Below are 6,787 nucleotides of genomic sequence, written 5' to 3'. Positions count from 1 at the left end.
CAAACACCCATCAGCCCCTCACCCAGGCTGGCCAGGCACCCCAGCGGGACCCCCACCCTGATCTGCGACACCCTTCCGGGCAAACCAGCCGGCCCCCACCCGTGCACCAGGCCTCTATCCTATATAATAAAAGGGTAATATGCAAATTAACCCTAACAGCAGAATGACTGGGAATGACTGGTCACTATGACACACACTGACCACCAGGGGGCAGATGCTCAATTTAGGAACTGCCCCCTGGTGATCAGTGTGCTCCCACAGGGGGAGCTCTGCTCAGCCACAAGCCAGGCTGATGGCTGCCAACACAGTGGTGGTGGCCAGAGCCTCTCCCGCCTCCTCAGCAGCACTAAGGATATCCGACTGCAGCTTAGGTCTGCTCCCTGTTGGTAAGTGGACATACACCGAGGGCTACCGGGCTGCCAGAGGGATGTCTGACTGCCAGATTGAGTCCGATCCCCCAGGAAGCGGGCCTACATCAGCAGGTGGACATCCTCCAAGGGGTCCCAGACTGCAAGAGAGCATAGGCCAGGCTGAGGGACCCCCCCAAGTGCACAAGTTTTTGTGCACCAGGCCTCTAGTTATAGAAGATAAAGAGATTTTAAAAAGAATACTTGACAAATAGAGGGGTGGGCAAAACTAAGTTTACAGTTGTGAGTACATGAAACCATTTATTCTTGTATTATTATTTATTAATTATTGCATCTTTTATTCGTATTAGAGCAGCAAACCTACTTTTGCCAGTGCCTGTATTAAGCAAAAGAAAGTGATGAAACAGTATCATATAGAATAGGCATCATTGCAAGAGGCATAATAGGCAAAAGAAGAATAATTTACTGATTAAAGAAACAACTAACCAGGAAAGTCTAACAGTTCTGATATTGTATGCACCTTATATGCAAAATTGAAAATTATCAGGAGAAATTTGAAAATCTACAATCATGCCACATTTTCATAAAAATCAAGCAGAAAACATATTTTAACTTATAGATCTTTTTTCAATTATAGCCTTTAAAAGCTGCTCCAGAGTCACAACAATGTGGAAAATTTCACTCACTCACATAGAGGAGCATGAAAGGAAAACGTGGAACCTTTGAAATTGCAGATTAAATAACATGTGATTTTTGTTTTCCATTTCCAGAAGAAAAGGACTGAAGGCTCCCGATGACAATCTCACCCACCTGCAGGACACCCAAGTGCCACAGTTTTAGATCTACATGATATTGGGGCACACACACCTTCCACTGTGATCTTCAAAGTTGCCTCAAAAGGTTTTATCCTGCCGGGAGCCGGTCCATCCTTGGTTTCAAGGGACCTGGCATATATGGCATACTGTTCTTAATATGTTTGCTCACCTTCTTGGCACTATGTGTTTTAACCAAGGTCACCTCTTTGAGAAAGGTTGTTTCCCCAGGTAGGGATTTTCCCCTGAAGTTAGGGAGGGAATAAAACCCCTTAACTAAGTGCCAGGTGGGTAATTAATCACTTTAACTATGAACAATCATGCTTAAGCTACATAATCTTTACTCCCTGGAATGGAGATAAGAAACGCCCTAACCTTTGGAATAGAGATTGATAGGATTGGAATCAACTGGTATAAATACAGATGTAACAAGACAACAGGACACAGAACCTACACACAGAACCTACACACAGAACCTACACACAGAACCTACACAGAACCTAGAGACAGAAGAACTTCGCTGGAGAGAACATGGCAAAAGATCCTGGACAGAAACTGGAGACAGAACCTAGAGACAGAACCTAGCGAGAGAACATGGCAAAAGATCCTGGACAGAACCTGGCTGGAGAACCTAGCAAGGAAACATGGCTACAGAACCTGGCTGGAGAACCTGGAGAACCTGGCTTGAGAACCTAGCAATAGAACATGGACACAGAACCTGGTTGGAGATCCTAACCAGAACTTCCCTGGAGATCCAGACCAGAACTTGGCTGGAGATCCTGGCTAGAGATCCTGGCTAGGCTGCTGATCAATTGAACGCTGTCTCCGTGTCATTCCTTCTTTGCCGACTCCATCCACACCTTTGGGGACCCCTGGACCTGCTGGGGTTGGACCCCAGCATTATCCTTTTATTTTTTCCATGTGAAAATTAAATATAGCTTATCAAGTTCCCCCAAAATCTGAGACATGATTTGGATTGAAATTGCAGTCAGTTTATAGGTGAACCAAATTGACTGACCTCCTTAAAATTAATTTTCCCCAACAATAAGCACCACTGGTCCCCTGATGCACAGCTTCTGTTCTGCCTGCAGTGGTCCTTTAGGACACTCTCCTGCAGGTCACACACACCTTTCCTTAGATTTATTACTTATACTTTTAAAAATATGTTTCAATTACAATTGATATTCAATATTACTTTATATTAGTTTCAGGTGTACAGCATAGTGGTTAGACATTTATGTAATTTACAAAATGATTACCTTTCCCCCCTTGATAATGCAGGTACCCACCTGCCACCATACAAAGTTATTACAATATTTTCACTATATTCTCTATGATGAACTTTATATCCCCGACACTACCAATTTGTACTTCTTAATCCCTTCACCTTTGTCACCCAGTCCCTGAACTCCCCTCCCCTCTGGCAACCATCAGTTTGTTCTCTGTATCTGTTTTGTTTCTTCATTTATTTTGTGTTTTAGATTTCACATATAAGTGAAATCATATGGCAATTGTCTTTCTCTGAGTTATTTCACATAGAATAATATCTCCTAGGTTTGCCCATCCTATTGCAAATGGTAAGATTTCATTCTTTTTATGGCCAAGTAATATTCCATTGTATATATACACAATCCTTTTGTTTTTTAATCCTCATCCGAGGATATTTTTTCCATTGATCTTTAGAGAGTGGAAGGGAGGGAAGTGGGGTGGGGGAGAAAGAGAGAAAGAGAGAGAGAGAGAGAGAGAGAGAGAGAGAGAGAGAGAGAGGAGAAATATCAATGTGAGAGAGACACATGAATTGGTTGCCTCCCCCGTGTGCCCTGCCTGGTGCCAAGGACTGAACCTGCAACCAAGGTATGTGCCCTTGACCAGAATCAAACCTGGTGGTCCTCAGGCTGATGCTCTATCCACTAAGCAAAACTGGCCAGGGCTACACCCTGTATTTTTAGTGTAAAAACTGCTAATTGTGTGATTCTGCATGTACATATATATCTCCTAATTTATTTTTAATCTCCTTGATCAATCAATTTCTGAGAGTGGGTATATTAAAATCTTCAACTAAAACTGTTTATTGATTTATTTAATTCTCACTTAATTTTTTTTGTTTGGCTTTATGGTTATATTATAGTGGGATATTAGTTTCTTAAGGCAGCCATAACAAGTTACCAAAAACTTGATGGCTTAAAACAACAGAATTACACAGGCTATCATGAACATAAATCACAACATTTGTGGGCGTGAAGGATTAGAGAGGAAAGAAACTAAGTGAATTAATACCTTAGATAAACTAACAACAAAACAAAAAAGTGTTTTAAGAAAGAAAATCAGGAAAACTTGTTAGAGCTTGAAAAACTTAAAATGGCTGGTTGATTTTTCAAACTTCCCTCTCTTCTAGTAATGTTTAAGATGAATACAATGATTTCCTATACTACTCTCTGAGACGGTGGCAATATTAGGGATCTGCATGTCCGAGGCAGCCACTAGGAGTAAGAGTTTAAGTAACTTGCTAACTGGTGACAAAGATTCAAAGGCAGGCAATCTTCGTTCCAATGTTCCTGCTTTTCCACCAGTGGTGAGTTCTTAATTATTAAAAGATCCAGAATAAATAACATTGTTTTTTTCTTATCAGTTTCACAATTTTTTTATTTGGCTCTTATAACATCCTATATTATATTACAAACTAGAGGCTCAGTGCAAAAAATTCATGCACAGGTAGGGTTCCTAGTCCTGGCCAGCGATCAGGACTGATTGGGGCCTTCTGGCTGCCAGCCGGGGCCTTCCTTCCCCTGCTGCCTGCTGCCGGCCGGGGCCTTCCTTCATTCTGTGCCGCCCTCTTGTGGTCAGTGCACGTCATACCGAATTATCAAACTCCTGGTCGAACTCTCAAAGCAAAGGAACACTTTGCATATTAGCCTTTTATAGAGAGAGACTAGAGGCCTGGTGCACAAATTCGTGCATCAGTGGGGTCCCTTCGCCTGGCTGGTGATAGGGGCCAATCAGGGCCATCTTGCCCAGCCCTGATTGGGGCTGATTGGAGCCGGTGGCCGGGGAGGGACCGTGCGTCAGCTCCAGGACATGTCCGGCCCCATCTCGGCCAGTCCCGATCAGCTGGACCCCAGCAGCAAGCTAACCTACCAATTGGAGCATCTGCCCCCTGGTGGTCAGTGCACATAATAGCAACAAGTTGGTCAACCACTCGGTTGGACATTAACATATTAAGCTTTTATATATATTGATCATTACTCACTGCGCGGAGTTACGCACTTTCCCTCCAGCCCCTGGTCTTGGAGACCTCATGTCCTTCCAAGGCTCTGTTCACCTCCTTCAGCTGCCACACAGAGTAAATTGCATCATGTCCGTGGAAATCCTTTGCAGGCTCCACGGGTGTGTCTTTTTTTTTTTTTAATATATATTTTATTGATTTTTTTTACAGAGAGGAAGGGAGAGTGATAGTTAGAAACATCGATGAGAGAGAAACATCAATCAGCTGCCTCCTGCACACTCCCCACTGGGGATATGCCCACAATCAAGGTACATGCCCTTTACCGGAATCGAACCTGGGACCCTTGAGTCTTCAGGCTGATGCTCTATCCACTGAGCCAAACCGGTTAGGGCCATGGGTGTGTCTTTACTTCACTGCAGTTCCGATTATCCCAACATAAGGAGAGACACCCTCATTATCAGGTAACACCATCGTGGTAAGACCCCTGCTTAGCCTACTATAGCGGTTTTAAATAGGCTATGGGTTGCCCTTTGGCTCAGTGGATAGAGCCATGGCCTGTGGTCCTGGGTTCGATTCTGGTCAAGGGCACATTCTTGGGTTGCAGGCTTAGTCCCCAGTAGGGGTCGTGCAGGAGGCAGCAGATCAATTCTCTCTCATCATTGATGTTTCTATCTCTCTCTGCCTCTGCCTTCCTCTCTGAAATCAATAAAAAATATATTAATAAAAATAAAAGTAAATAGATCATGAAACAAACGTTGATGTTCTCCATCCATCCAGTCCCCTCACACTCTCTTCACCCTCTGCCTCCACACACACTCTGCTGGGGTCTGTAAAATGGGGTCAGGATTTCTACTTCAACTAAGGCCGATGCTTCTGCAGGGCCCTCCTTCCCCGCCCATCTCTGTCCCCAGTCCTGTGGGGTCTCTCCTTCCCTCCCTTCCATCTAACTTGGTGGGCCCTGCTCTGCCTGCTCCTTCTGCGACTTCCTGTCTGCAGCCTCCTCCTTTCTCCTCCCCTCTGGTGGTGGAGCTCCCCAAAGGCTGTGTGGGGCTGTGGGGAAGGGGCTGTGTGAGGCCATGCAGAGCTGTGCCAGGGCAGGCTAGCCCAGGCGGGGCCTCAGTAGAGAGCTGGGGTGACAAGTCATGGGGAGGAGGAGGGAGGGACATGGAACCTGTCCTGTGGGAGAGGCACCAGGCTCCTCAGCTGCCCCCACCCAGCAGCTTTTCTAGGCCCCTGCGCAGCTGTTGCCCTCTGCCCCTTGCTGCTTCCCACTTCCTTTCAAGTTTTGGAATCAGTTTCTCCCACCCAGCCCTGCCCCCCTCTCTGCTGAGTCCTCAGAGCCCGAGGCCACCTCTTGGCCTCACCAGGTGTGCCTGGCCCATCACCCCATAATGGTGCTACCCATTCTCCTGGAGTAGTTAGTGAAACTTAACAAAAAGAAGCAGCTCTGAAGATTATAAATTGCGCACTGAGAATGCCACAGACTGCGGAGGGCTGCGCAGTCCACAGCTCTCGGACCACGTGTAGCAACCTCCAGCGCCAACCTGTCCCTCCTGGCTCCTGCCCCTGCCTGCCTCCGCCCAGGCTGGGGCCAAACCCTGGGAGCTTCCTAAGGGCTCTCACCTCACACCTCACTTTCCAGTCCAGTCCACCAGCGCCTGCAGCAAGCTAACCTACTGGTGGTCAGTGTGCATCATAGCGGCTGGTCCAGCAGCTGAACTCCCAGTCAGGGGACAATTTGCATATTAGGCTTTTATTATATAGGATTAGCAAGTGAAGCTGAGGAAGAGTAAGAGATGGTCAAGGGGCCTTGGATGGCTAGCTCAGTTGGTTAGCAAGATGTCCTGATATGTAAGAAAAAAAAAAGATGTCCTCATATGCCTAGGTTTTGGGTTTGAGTCCCATTCAGGGCACATACAAGAAACAACCAACCAATGCAGAAATAAGTGGAACAACAAAGCCTTGGCTGATTTTGCTCAGTGGTTAGAGCATTTGCCTATGAGCCGAAGGGTCTCAGGTTCTATTCTGGTCAAGGGCACATACCTTGTACCTTAGTAGCAGGCTGGATTCCAGGCTCCAGTTGGTTGGGGTGAATGTAGGAGGCAAACAGTTGATGTTTCTCTCTCTCTCTCACCCTTCCATTCTCTCTCTATAAAAATCAATGGGAAAATATCTTCGGATGAGGATTAACAACAACAACAATTTTAAAAATCCGATCAATGAAAAAAAAGCCATTGTTTATCTTTTTTTTTCTTATGTACAGATTATTTTATTGTAAAAATGTAATAATTATAAATCGGTCTGTTGTAAAATCAATGCTGTTAGCATAAATGTAATTCCAAGTTGTTTTTATAAATCAGATCAGTTCCAAGCAGAAATAAGCA

This window comes from Myotis nattereri, assembly GCF_964212035.1.
Source record: "Myotis nattereri genome assembly, chromosome: 2".
NCBI classification, from domain to species: Eukaryota; Metazoa; Chordata; class Mammalia; order Chiroptera; family Vespertilionidae; genus Myotis; species Myotis nattereri.
This window is presented reverse-complemented; position numbering follows the sequence as displayed.